This window comes from Lepidochelys kempii, chromosome 22, assembly GCF_965140265.1.
Source record: "Lepidochelys kempii isolate rLepKem1 chromosome 22, rLepKem1.hap2, whole genome shotgun sequence".
In the NCBI taxonomy this organism is placed as follows: domain Eukaryota; kingdom Metazoa; phylum Chordata; order Testudines; family Cheloniidae; genus Lepidochelys; species Lepidochelys kempii.
The window spans coordinates 19,848,753-19,861,467 of record NC_133277.1 but is presented as its reverse complement, the minus strand read 5'-3'; the positions used below and the strand labels follow the sequence as shown (position 1 = coordinate 19,861,467).

Below are 12,715 nucleotides of genomic sequence, written 5' to 3'. Positions count from 1 at the left end.
CATAACTCATGTGTTCCAGTCCCCTAATCATTTTTGTTGCCCTTCGCTGGACTCTCTCCAATTTATCCACATCCTTCTTGTAGTGTGGGGCCCAAAACTGGACACAGGACTCCAGATGAGGCCTCACCAATGTCGAATAGAGGGGGACGATCACGTCCCTCGATCTGCTCGCTATGCCCCTACTTATACATCCCAAAATGCCATTGGCCTTCTTGGCAACAAGGGCACACTGCTGACTCATATCCAGCTTCTCGTCCACTGTCACCCCTAGGTCCTTTTCCGCAGAACTGCTGCCTAGCCATTCGGTCCCTAGTCTGTAGCTGTGCATTGGGTTCTTCCGTCCTAAGTGCAGAACCCTGCACTTATCCTTATTGAACCTCAGATTTCTTTTGGCCCAATCCTCCAATTTGTCTACGTCTTTCTGTATCCTATTCCTCCCCTCCAGCGTATCTACCACTCCTCCCAGTTTAGTATCATCCGCAAATTTGCTGAGAGTGCAATCCACACCATCCTCCAGATCATTTATGAAGATATTGAACAAAACCAGCCCCAGGACCGGAGTCTTTGCAGCCCTCCCTCAATACTTAACTGAAGCAAATTTCTATTTGCTCTTACTCTGCAGATCACTGTCTGGCTTCGATCCCTGGGGATGGGCTCAGGGTGGCTGCTCCTTCTTAGGTCTCTGCCACAGGTTGGCCATTCTCTCATCTACCCAATCTCATGAGGAACTGAAAAGAGAAAGAGAGAACACTTGTAAGCTAGGCTACCACTGGTGCATGGAAGACAGACAGACACACAGGTGTAACTAACTTCTGCTCATTGGAGCCCCGTTCTTTATTCCTCTCCAGCCCACCCAGGGCCTAAAATGCTCATCACTCCCAAGGAACTACAGCCCTCCAGGAAAGGGACAATCCCAGACAATTACCAGCCATGGGCAGAGCTGTACCTTCCCCAGGACACATCCCATGGAAATGAGAAGCATCTCTCTGTTCTCAAGGAAGCACCTCACTATGCAGATACTGGAGAGAGATATTTCACAAACAAACACCTGCTCCTCCAACATCACAAGAGACCTCCTCAGCTCCGTTGGCAAGTGAAATGTCTAGATTGTGCAGGTCCACTTCCTCCACATGCTCCTCCTCTGTCTGGGGCTGCTGCACTGGCCTGGAGCATGCCTCTGCAAGAACAGCAAACCACCTATGGAAGAGCCATCGCTGCCAGAAAGGCTATAGGTGCATGAGATCTTCCAGTACCTGCCTCCCTCTCCCATCTGTACTACATCACCTCCATTGCAGTAAAAGACACGGACTAAACACTTGATGGGTCAAATGGCCTTTTACGCCCCCCTTCTGCCAGCTCTAACAGGCTTTCCTGCCCCCATCCTGCTGGCTCTTATATCCAAGACTGTGAGGACACACAAACAGCATCCATGCCCAATTTCTGTGAAGGGAGACAGTACCAGAAGAGGTAAGAAGAGGGAGCATGCACGTCTGTGTTGGCCACAGAAGACAGGGAGAGAGAGAGAGAGAAACATGGAAGGAAGAAAAGCATCTCAGTGGCTGGACTGACCTCCTGCTGGGGAGAACACTCCACTCCTGGTCAGAGAAAAAAGCAGCCCCTGAAAATAAGAGCCTTGTCTCCCTCTTAACCAGAGCTTGTCACGAACTTTTTCCTACACACTAAGCGCCAGCTAACAAAAAGTCCCAGCCTGGAGCCAGGTGGACTGTGAGTAGAGCCCTCACAGCTTGCCTTCGCTTTCCCTCACATGAGGGGAGTGGACTCTGACCCGCCACTTTTCCCTTGGTACTAAACCCAACACAAGGGAGGGTGGGGGGGAGACAGTAAAATTAGCATCTCAGTCAGCAACACTGCTCTTCTCGCATCCCCCACACACCAGGGTTCTGCCCTCAACCCCCGTTGCACTATGCCTTTATAACTACAAATAGAAAACACCTGTAGCAACAGCACCTGAAATAGTGACTCTGCAGAGGAGACTTGCTTCTTCCTCAGCCTTAATCCCATAAAGCCCCATGCCCAATGAGGAAGCTCACAGCCTGTGAAGAAAACTAGAGTGAGTACAGAATGAGGAATTCAAAGCACTGACCGCTTACTCACAGTCAGTTATGCGGAAGGCAGAAAGCGGAGGACTGTTAATCTTCGCTTACAAGAATGTCCAGGCTGGTCAGGTCAACCTCTGCCAGCTTCTCCTGCAGCTGCTGCTCGACGATTCCTCTGCAAGCACCACAATTAAGCCAAGCAGGAGCCATCACTCCACAAAACTCAATTGGTGCGCAAAACCTTGCCCTCATCCCTGCCTCCCTCTCCCATCCCATCTACATCGGCCCCACTTGATGAACAGAGACTCAGTCAACACTGACAGTGATGCTCCATTCTCGCGCGCGCTCCCCCGCGTGATTTTTGTCCCCTCCTACTTCTTCAAGGCTCCCGAGACCTAGCCAATGGGGATGCACGCCTGCCCATGTGCTATGAAGGGAGACCAAAGAAAGAGAAACAAGCACAGACAGACAAAGTGTGTCAGCCAATACACTAGAGTAGAGAAGAGAGAGAGAGAAACAGGGGAGGAAGGCAAGAAACTCACCAGCTACAGTCATCCTCCTGGATCCAACCTTTTGATGCAGTGGACACACCTCTCCTGGCCAGACAGATGAGCAGCCCCTGATAATGGGGGCCTTGTCTCCCTCGTAGCCACAGCTAGTCAGGAACCTTTTCTTACAAACACAGACCTAGCTAATGGCACATCCCTGCCTGGAGCTAGGTGCACCGTGACCAGACTCCTCACCAAACCAGACACTTATCTCACTGACAGCGATGGCTGCTCTGCTTCCAGCTAGACGGCATCACCGTAGCCTGGCATCAACAATGCTCAGTGTCTCATGGCTCTTGTACGCTTTCCATCTCACAACAGGGGTGGGCTCTTACCCTTGACACGAAGCACAACGCAAGAGGGAAAAACAAAAGTTATCGTCAGAATCTGCAATGTTGTGTCAGTGGTTCTTCTCCCTCTCCCATTAGACCTTCATAGATACAATTAAAAAGCACACAACACACACTCAACCTGTGGAATTGCTGGCCAGAGAATACTGTGAAAGCCAAGACTATAATAGGGTTCAAAAAAGAACTAGGTAAATTCATGGAAAATAGGTCCATCAATGGTTATTAGTCAGGATGGGCAGGGATGGTGTCCTTATCCTCTGTTTGCCAGAAGCTGGGAATGGGCGACACAGGATGGATCACTTCTCGATTACCTGTTCTATTCATTCCCTCTGAAGCACCTGGCATTAGCCAGTCAGAAGACAGGATAGTGGGCTAGATGGACCTTTGGTCTGACCCCAAATTGCCATTCTTATGTTCATATGTTAAGCAGCCCTTTGCACCTGTATTCAAGAGAGTCACTGTGCAGAGAAGACTGTTGTCTCTTCCCCTGGTCGTAAACCCACACCTACTCACAAAATAGGGAAATTCACACACCCAGAACAAGGAAGAAAACTTTTATGAGAAATCAAGTCTCACTTAAAGGGAAGCAGTCGCCTGTACTCAGGCTCTACCATGCATTTATCTAAGCCCTGGTCTACACTGGGTCGGGGCGGGGGGGGGAATTGACCTAAGATATGCAACTTCAGCTACGAGAATAGTGTAGCTGAAGTCGACGTATCTTAGGTCAACTTACCTCGGCGTCTTCACAGCACTGGGTCGACTGCCACCGCTCCCCCGTCGATTCCGCTTGCGCCTCTCACGATGGATTTATCACGTCTAGACTAAAATTGACCCCCGATACATCCATCACTACCTGCTGATCCGGCGGGTAGTGTAGACATACCCTTAGGCTTCAGCCCTGCTGCTAAAAGCCGTGAAGTGTAGCCACTGTTTGTCATCTCTCCTGCCAACAAAAAACTCCCACTCCCAACGATCGGCATTTGTATTGCGAGCAGGAGAGCGCTCCTGCCAACAATGCGTGGTTCACACTGGTACTTGTCATGGCAAAACTTTTACTTTCGGGGTCAAGGGATGGGGGAGGGGGTTAACACTTCTGAAAGAAAAAAGTTTTGTCCTTCAATGCCAGCATAGACATACCCTTACAGGCAACTCAGCCTGCAGCTTCCCTGGAACAACAGTAACACTATGTGGAAGGGCGGGGTTATGCACAGAGGATTTTCCCCATAGAGCAACAGTGACGCTGGGTGACCACGGAGTAATCCACAAAACATTTCCCTCAAGGAGAAACAGTGACACCGGATGGCCACTCGGGTTAATGCACACAGCATTTATCTCATGGAGCAACAGTAACACAGGATGGCTAATCCAGGTAATGCACAAAGCATTTCCTTCGTGGAACAACTGTGGATTACCCTGAGTGACCACCCACTGTCATTGTTGCTCCATGAGGGAAATGCTGTGTGCATTACCTAGAGTGGCCACCTGGCGTCACTAAAATATTTCCCACATGGAGCAAGAGTGAAACCAGGTGGCCAATCCAGGTAATGCACAAACCATTTCCCTCACCAAGGAAGAGAGGCAACGAGGGGCCACTTGGGTTAATGCACAACCCATTTCCCTCATGAAGCAACAGTGACACTGGGTGACCAGTTTTCAGAGTAACAGCCGTGTTAGTCTGTATTCGCAAAAAGAAAAGGAGTACTTGTGGCACCTTAGAGACTAACCAATTTATTTGAGCATAAGCTTTCGTGAGCTACAGCTCACTTCATTGGATGCATACCGTGGAAACTGGGTGACCAGTTGCACAAATGCACAAAGCATTTCCCTTATGCAACAACAGTGACAATCATAGAATATCAGGGTTGGAAGAGACCTCGGGAAGTCATCTAGTCCAACCCCCTGCTCAAAGCAGGACCGATCCCCAATTGAATCATCCCAGCCAGGGCTTTGTCAAGCCTGACCTTAAAAACTTCTAAGGAAGGAGATTCTACCACCTCCCTAGGTAACGCATTCCAGTGTTTCACCACCCTCCGAGTGAAAAAGTTTTTCCTAATATCCAACCTAAACCTCCCCCACTGCAACTTGAGACCATTACTCCTCGTTCTGTCATCTGCTACCACTGAAAACAGTCTAGATCCATGCTCTTTGGAACCCCCTTTCAGGCAGTTGAAAACAGCTATCAAATCCCCCCTCACTCTTCTCTTCCGTAAACTAAACAATCCCAGTTCCCTCAGCCTCTCCTCATAACTCATGTGTTCCAGTCCCTTAATAATTTTTGTTGCCCTCCGCTGGACTCTCTCCAATTTTTCCACATCCTTCTTGAAGTGTGGGGCCCAAAACTGGACTCGGTACTCCAGATGAGGCCTCACCGCTGTCGAATAGAGAGGAACGATCACGTCCGTCGATCTGCTGGCAATGCCCCTGCTTATACATTCGAAAATGCCATTGGTCTTCTTGGCAACAAGGGCACACCGTTGACTCATATCCAGCTTTTCGTCCACTGTAACCCCTAGGTCCTTTTCTGCAGAACTGCTGCCTAGCCGTTCAGTCCCTAGTCTGTAGCGGTGCGTGGGATTCTTCCGTCCTAAGTGCACAACTCTGCACTTGTCCTTGTTGAACCTCATCAGATTTCTTTTGGCCCAATCCTCTAATTTGTCTAGGGCCCTCTGTATCCCTACCCTCCAGCGTATCTACCTCTCCTCCCAGTTTAGTGTCATCTGCAAACTTGCTGAGGGTGAAATCCACGCCATCCTCCAGATCATTAACGAAGATATTGAACAAAACCAGCCCCAGGACCGACCCTTGGGGCACTCCACTCGATACCGGCTGCCAACTAGACATGGAGACTTTGAGCCCGACGATCTAGCCAGCTTTCTATCCACCTTATAGTCCATTCATCCAGCCCATACGTCTTTGACTTGCTGGCAAGAAGAATACTGGGGGGGACCGTATCAAAAGCTTTGCTAAAGTCAAGGAACAACACATCTGCCGCTTTCCCCTCATCCACAGAGCCGGTTATCTAGTCATAGAAGGCAATTAGATTAGCCAGGCATGACTTGCCCTTGGTGAATCTATGCTGACAGTTCCGGATCGCTTTCCTCTCCTCTAAGTGCTTCAGAATTGATTCCTTGAGGACCTGCTCCATGATTTTTCCAGGGACTGAGGTGAGGCTGACCGGCCTGTAGTTCCCCAGATGCTCCTTCTTCCCTTTTTTAAAGATGGGCGCTACATTAACCTTTTTCCAATCATCCGGGACCTGTTAAGGAAAAGTTAGCATATGTGACTCCATTTTGGTTTGGGGCCCATCAGTGTCTAAAAGCAAGCACATCATGCACTAGGATGAGTGCTCCTTAGATATTGCATTCCTGTGAAAACCCTCCCTCTTTTTTCCAGCCTGTCTCGATTCCCGGTTTCTGTTCTTTGTCTGTTCCTAACTCCCTGCCTCCTGGCCTTGATGTGAGCCTCCCATCCCGATAAGAAAAGCTACTGGTGCATTGCTTTAGGACCATGTTGTGTAGTTGAAGTAATGGTCTACAATGGGCAATGTACCTAGCAGGGATAGGTAGTAGATAAGGGAAGGGTTTGTCTATTGGCTAAGGTTTCTGATGCATGAGGGCAATGTGCTTTGCTAAAAGGTATATAATCTCTGTATAACCTGCATTCGGGGTCCCCTCCTGACTAGCAGGGGGGCACCACGCTCGAGCGTAATAAACTTAGTATCTTTGGGATCTCTGCAGTTGTGGACTTTGTTCGTGTGCCTCAGCCTAGACTCGACCTGTGCGTGACCTATCGGGTATAATTCGCAGCAGTTCCTGTGCGTGACCTATTAGTTACAATCCGTAACAGGACCTCCCCCGATTGCCGTGAGTTTTCAAAGATAACGGCCAATGGCTCTGCAATCACATCCGCCATCTCCTTTGGTGCTCTCGGATGCAGCGCATCCGTCCCCACGGACTTGTGCTCGTCCAGCTTTTCTAATTGTCCCGAACCGGTTCTTTCTCTACAGAGGGCTGGTCACCTCCTCCCCAGACTGCTGCCCAGTGCAGCAGTCTGGGAGCTGACCTTGTTCATGAAGACAGAGGCAAAAAAAGCATTGAGTACATTAGCTTTTTCCACATCCTCTGTCACTAGGTTGCCTCCCTCATTCAGTAAGGGGCCCACACTTTCCTTGACTTTCTTCTTGTTGCTAACATACCTGGAGAAACCCTTCTTGTTACTCTTAATATCTCCTGCTAGCTGCAACTCCAGGTGTGATTTGGCCTTCCTGATTTCACTCCTGCATGCCCGAGCAATATTTTTATACTCTTCCCTGGTCATTTGTCCAATCTTCCACTTCTTGTAAGCTTCTTTTTTGTGTTTAAGATCAGCAAGGATTTCACTGTCAAGCCAAGCTGGTCGCCTGCCATATTGACTATTCTTTCTACACATCGGGATGGTTTGTGCCTGTAACCTCAATAAGGATTCTTTAAAATACAGCCAGCTCTCCTGGACTCCTTTCCCCCTCATGTTATTCTCCCAGGGGATCCTGCCCATGAGTTCCCTGAGGTTGTCAAAGTCTGCTTTTCTGAAGTCTAGGGTCCACATTCTGCCGCTCTCCTTTCTTCCTTGTGTCAGGATCCTGAACTCGATCATCTCATGGTCACTGCCTCCCAGGTTCCCATCCACTTTTGCTTCCCCTACTAATTCTTCCCGGTTTGTGAGCAGCAGGTCAAGAAGAGCTCTGCCCCTAGTTGGTTGTTCCAGCACTTGCATCAGGAAATTGTCCCCTACGCTTCCTGGATTGTCTGTGCACCGCTGTATTGCTCTCCCAGCAGACATCAGGGTGATTGAAGTCTCCGATGAGAACCAGGGCCTCCGATCTAGTAACTTCCATTAGTGGCCGGAAGAAAGCCTCATCCACCTCATCCCCCTGGTCCAGTGGTCTATAGCAGACTCCCACCACGACACCACCCTCGTTGCTCACGCTTCTAAACTTAATCCAGAGACTCTCACGTTTTTCTAGTTTCATACTGGAGCTCTGAGCAGTCATACTGCTCTCTTACATACAATGCAACTCCCCGACCTTTTCTGCCCTGACTGTCCTTCCTGAACACTTTATATCCATCCATGACAGTACTCCAGTCACGTGAGTTATCCCACCAATGGACGGCCTCTTGGGAGAATGCACACAGCATTTCCCTAATGGAGCAAGAGTGACACTGGGTGGCCACTTGGGGGATGCTCAAAGCATTTCCCACATTGAGAAGACTGACACCGTGTGGACACTCGGGGTAACGCACAGAGCATTTCCTTCATGGAGCAACTGTACATTACTCGAACAAAAAAAACTTCAGAAACAGACTTCAAAGAGAAACAGCAGAACTAAAATTCATTTGCAAATTTAACACCATTAATTTGGGCTTGAGTAGGGACTGGCTGGCTCACTACAAAAGCAGCTTTGCCTCTCCTGGAATTGACACCTCCTCATCAATTATTGGGAGTGGACTATATCCACCCTGATCGAATTGGCCCTGTCAACACTGGTTCTCCACTTGTGAGGTAACTCCCTTCTCTTCATGTGTCACAATATATTGCCTGCATCTGTAATTTTCACTCCATGCTTCTGAAGAAGTCGTTTTTTACCCACAAAAGCTTATGCCCAGATAAATCTGTTCGTCTTTAAGGTACCACTGGACTCCTTATTGTTTTTGTGGATACAGACTAAACACGGCTACCCCCTGATACTGGACACCCAGTGTCACTGTTCCTCCACGAGGGAAATGCTGTGTGCATTACCCCGAGTGGCCATTTGGTAACACAAAGTATTTCCCTCATGGAGGAACAGTGACACCAGGTGGCCAGTTGGGGTAATGCACAAACCATTTTCCTTATGAAGGGACAGTGATAATGGGTGGCCACTCTGAGTCACGCACAAAGCATTTCCCTCAGAGCAACGGTGACCTGTCAGAGTAATTCACAAAGCCTTTTTCCCACTGCGTTACAATGACATCCACTGGCCAGTTGGGGTAACTTACAGGGAGAACCCTTGAGTAGCAGCAAGCGCAGGGGTTAGAACCCAGGAGCCTGAGCTGGAGCAAGTCAGTCCAGAGTGCTGTGCATAGCCCTGGACCCTCCACATGCCCTGGGTGGTGCAACCTGGTGAGTGGAGACACAGGCCGAGGGCTACTCTCAGACCCCTGCTCACATCCTCGACTGAATGTGGCCTGCTTCAGAGAGGAGGACTAGACTGGCATGACCAGGGAAGCTCACCCAGTGTACAGAAGGAAGATACCTGAGGACTAAGCATCTCTTGTTACAGTCAAGTTGCTCTCCACGAAGTTACCAGACTTCAGGAAGATTCCGTAGCACCTGACAACTCCTTGGAGGGCACAAAGGATTCCCCCCGCACTTATCGTGCCCCAGTTAGAAGCAGAGGTCTTTTCTCAGGGGCCCACCCTGTGACGGGTTTGACCCCCATTCTGGGATGCCACCTGATGTACTGGGATTTCTCTGAGCCTGCTGCTGCACTAGCCTGGTCTCCCTCTCCTTGTTTTGCTGACTTAGGCTCTCCAGCCTCTGGCAGCACACACACACACACACACACACACGTAGGGACACACCAGCTGTAGAATCGCACAGAGTCTGTCAACAGCTCTCTACGAGAAGACTCAGCTATGATATCTCCCAGCTCTCAAGTGCAGTTCCCCTCTGGAAAGTACACCCAAAATAATATTGTCTTGGGCCGTAGAGAAATCTATACAACATAAGCTCATAAATTCACCCCCTCCCTCAATGTGGAGGAAGATATGCACAACTTTTGCCCCACCCCCGTTAGAAGTTGCACAAACTGGGTTTAATGAACTTGTTTTTGTTTATTATTAACTATAAGGGAAGAAGATTTTAAGTGATTGTAAGGGATAGCAAACAGAAGGCAGATTACTAAGCAAATAAAACAAACATGCAATACTAAGCCTAAGATCTTAAAGAGACTGGACTCAGGAAGTGATTTCTCACCCTAAACATTGTTTTTAGGCAAGTTACAGGGTTTCTGTAGCTGAGATTTCCAGTTATTTCTCTTTACAGAGCAGACTGCTATCTTAGTCCAGACTCAGCCCTGGACTTTCCCCCTGCTCGGTTCCTTTGTCCCTTCAGGTACTTTTAGCAGTCTTTCTGCTTCGACAGGAAGGCAACGGAGAAGAGACCTGTTTGCATTACTCCCCAGCCTTAAGTAAGATTTACATAAGGCGGGAATCTTTTGTTTCCCAGTCTTGACCTCCCCCTCCTTTTAGTGGAAAATTACTAGAAGTCCAACATAGCATTTAGTACCAGGTGACAGGACCACCTGACCTAGTAGCGTCACAGCTACATCCCAGGATGCGTCTCAGGAAGGAGAGAGATTAGTGTCTTCACAGTCTTATTATTTCTTCCTAATGGCCCATCAAGGCTGATGGCGTGTTGTCTGGTGGGTGTTTCCCAAGTATACACCCGGTTGTAATTGTTACATAGTCAATATTTCCAACTTTAGATACAGAAATGATACATGCATCCAAATTGGATAATCACATGCAGTAAATTATAACCTTTCCAATGATACCTTAAAAGACTATCTCGCATAAAATATATCACTTATCTCACTGACAGTGGTGGCTGCTCCCCTCCCAAATGTATGGCTCCTGTCTCATTTCAACAAGGCTCACAGTCTCCCTGCTCTCGCTTGCTTTCCATCATACGAGTGGAGTAAACTCTGTCATTTGACTTCTTTCCCCTAGGTACCAAACCCAGCACAAGGGAGAAAAACAAAGAAGTTAGCATCTCAGACGGCAATGTGGCGTAAGCTCTTCTTCTTGCATTTAACACACCCCAGGGCTCTGCCCTCAAACCCCCTCCCATTACACCTTCAGGACTACAAGTAGAAGCACCCCAGCAATGACACCCGAAATAGTCACTCTGCACAGCAGACTCTGGTAAAAAATACCAAACCTGTGGGGAAAATGCAGAAATTGGGCTTGTTTTTCACTTAATTGGCTTGAGAGTTGCTTCTTGGCGAGTTTTTGGATGCTGGCTTGTTGCTTGTTTACCTTGCAGTTTGTTACTTCTTTTTTTAAATTGGCTCCTGGCAAGCAAGGGCACAGGGCAAGGAGAGGCAAAGTGGGGGAGAGAATCAGGGGTGCACAGTGGGCCCACCACACTCCCAGACTGCACACCGGGGGGATCTAGTCACAGGGTGTTCGGGTTCTTACAGATTCCTTGTTTTGAAATGGGATTAGCTTCATTTTTGGTTTATTGTGAAAGTCGGGGTGCTTATTACCCCGTGAAAGATGGCAACTGTAAGTGTGATACCTTCCCCAGCCTTAAATACCAAAGAGCCCCATATTCAATAAGCAAGCACACTGCCTGTGACAAAAACAACTACAGAGGAGGAATTCCAATCACTGACTGCTTACATACAGCCAGTTATGCGGGAGGCAGAAAGGGGAGGACTGTTCATGTCTCCTTAGAAGGATGCCCAAGCTGCTCAGCTACACCTTTGCACCTTCTCCTCTGGCTGGGCTCCTGGACAATTCCTCTGCAAGAGCAGCTGCAAAAGCCAAGCATGAGCCATCAGTACACAAAGCTCTACCGGTGCTTGAAATCTTGCCCTCATCCCTGCCTCCCTCTCCAAACCCATCTACACTGGCCCCACTCGATGACCGAGTCAACACCGACTGCCACGCATGATTTTCATCTGCTCCAACTTCTCCAGGGCTCCCAAGACCTCACCAGGTTTGGATGCAAACCTAGTACCCCTGCCTGCATCCTAAGAAGGGAGACAGCACAAGGAGAGGAGAGGAGACAGAGAGCTGGCCAACACATTAGAGTAGAGAGAAAGAAAGAGAAAAACATTGGAGGAAGGCAAGCAACTCAACACATGAAGTCATCCTCCTAGATGCAACCTTCTGCTGCGGAGGACACACTGCTCCTGGCCAGAGAAATGAGCAGCCCCTGAAAATGGGGACCTTGTCTCCCTCATAACAACAGCTAGTCAGGAACCTTTCCTTACAAACCCAGCCTTAGCTAAAGGAGCGTCCATACCTGGAGCCAGGTGGGCCACGAGCAGAGCAATCACCAAAACAGTCACTTATCTCAGAGTGGCAGCAGTTCTGCTCCCAGTTGGACAGCTTTTGCGTGGCATCAACAATACTCGCGGTCTTATCACTGTCACTCGCTTTCCATCGCATGAGGGCAGTAGACCCTGGCACGCGACTTCTTTTCCCTTGGTACTAAACCCAGCACAAGGGAGAAAAACAAATCAGTTACCATCTCAGTCGGCAACATCTCGTTGGCCCTTCTTTTCCCCTCTCCTGCATGGCAGGGCTCTGCCCTCAACCCTCTTCCCATTACATCTTTAACATTACAACCAAAAAGCACCCCTTGCAATGGCACCCCACATGGTCACTCTGCACAGCAGACATGGCTCCTCCTCAGCCTTAATACCACAGAGCCCCATACCCAACAAGGAAGCGCACAGCCTGTGAAGAGTACTACAGCGAGTACAGATGAGGAATTGAAAGCACTGACCACTTACTCACAGCCAGTTAAGCAGGAGGCAGAAAGTGGAGGACTGTTCACGTCTGCTGAGAACAATGTCCAAGCTGCTCAGGTCCATCTCTGCCACTTACTCCTCTGGCTAGGGCTCCTCAGCAATTCCTCTGCAAGAGCAGCAGCAGAAGCCATCGCTACACAAAGCTCTATTGGTGCCTGAGATCTTCCCCTCATTTCTGCCTCCCTCTTCCATTCCATC

General features: G+C 49.0%; 1 long non-coding RNA gene across 1 annotated transcript in view; it reads right to left on the bottom strand.

Moving 5' to 3' along the window:
• The window catches only part of LOC140901768 (uncharacterized), a 31,216-nt gene extending 18,980 nt beyond the window's left edge, over window positions 1-12,236 (bottom strand). Inside the window, exons 1-3 of the long non-coding RNA XR_012155957.1 lie at window positions 1,969-12,236; window positions 1,049-1,177; window positions 616-728 (exon numbers count right to left, since the gene is read on the bottom strand). This is a non-coding gene — a long non-coding RNA (uncharacterized lncRNA). The remainder of the gene's footprint in view (window positions 1-615; window positions 729-1,048; window positions 1,178-1,968) is intronic.
• Between the last annotated feature and the right edge of the window lie 479 nt (window positions 12,237-12,715).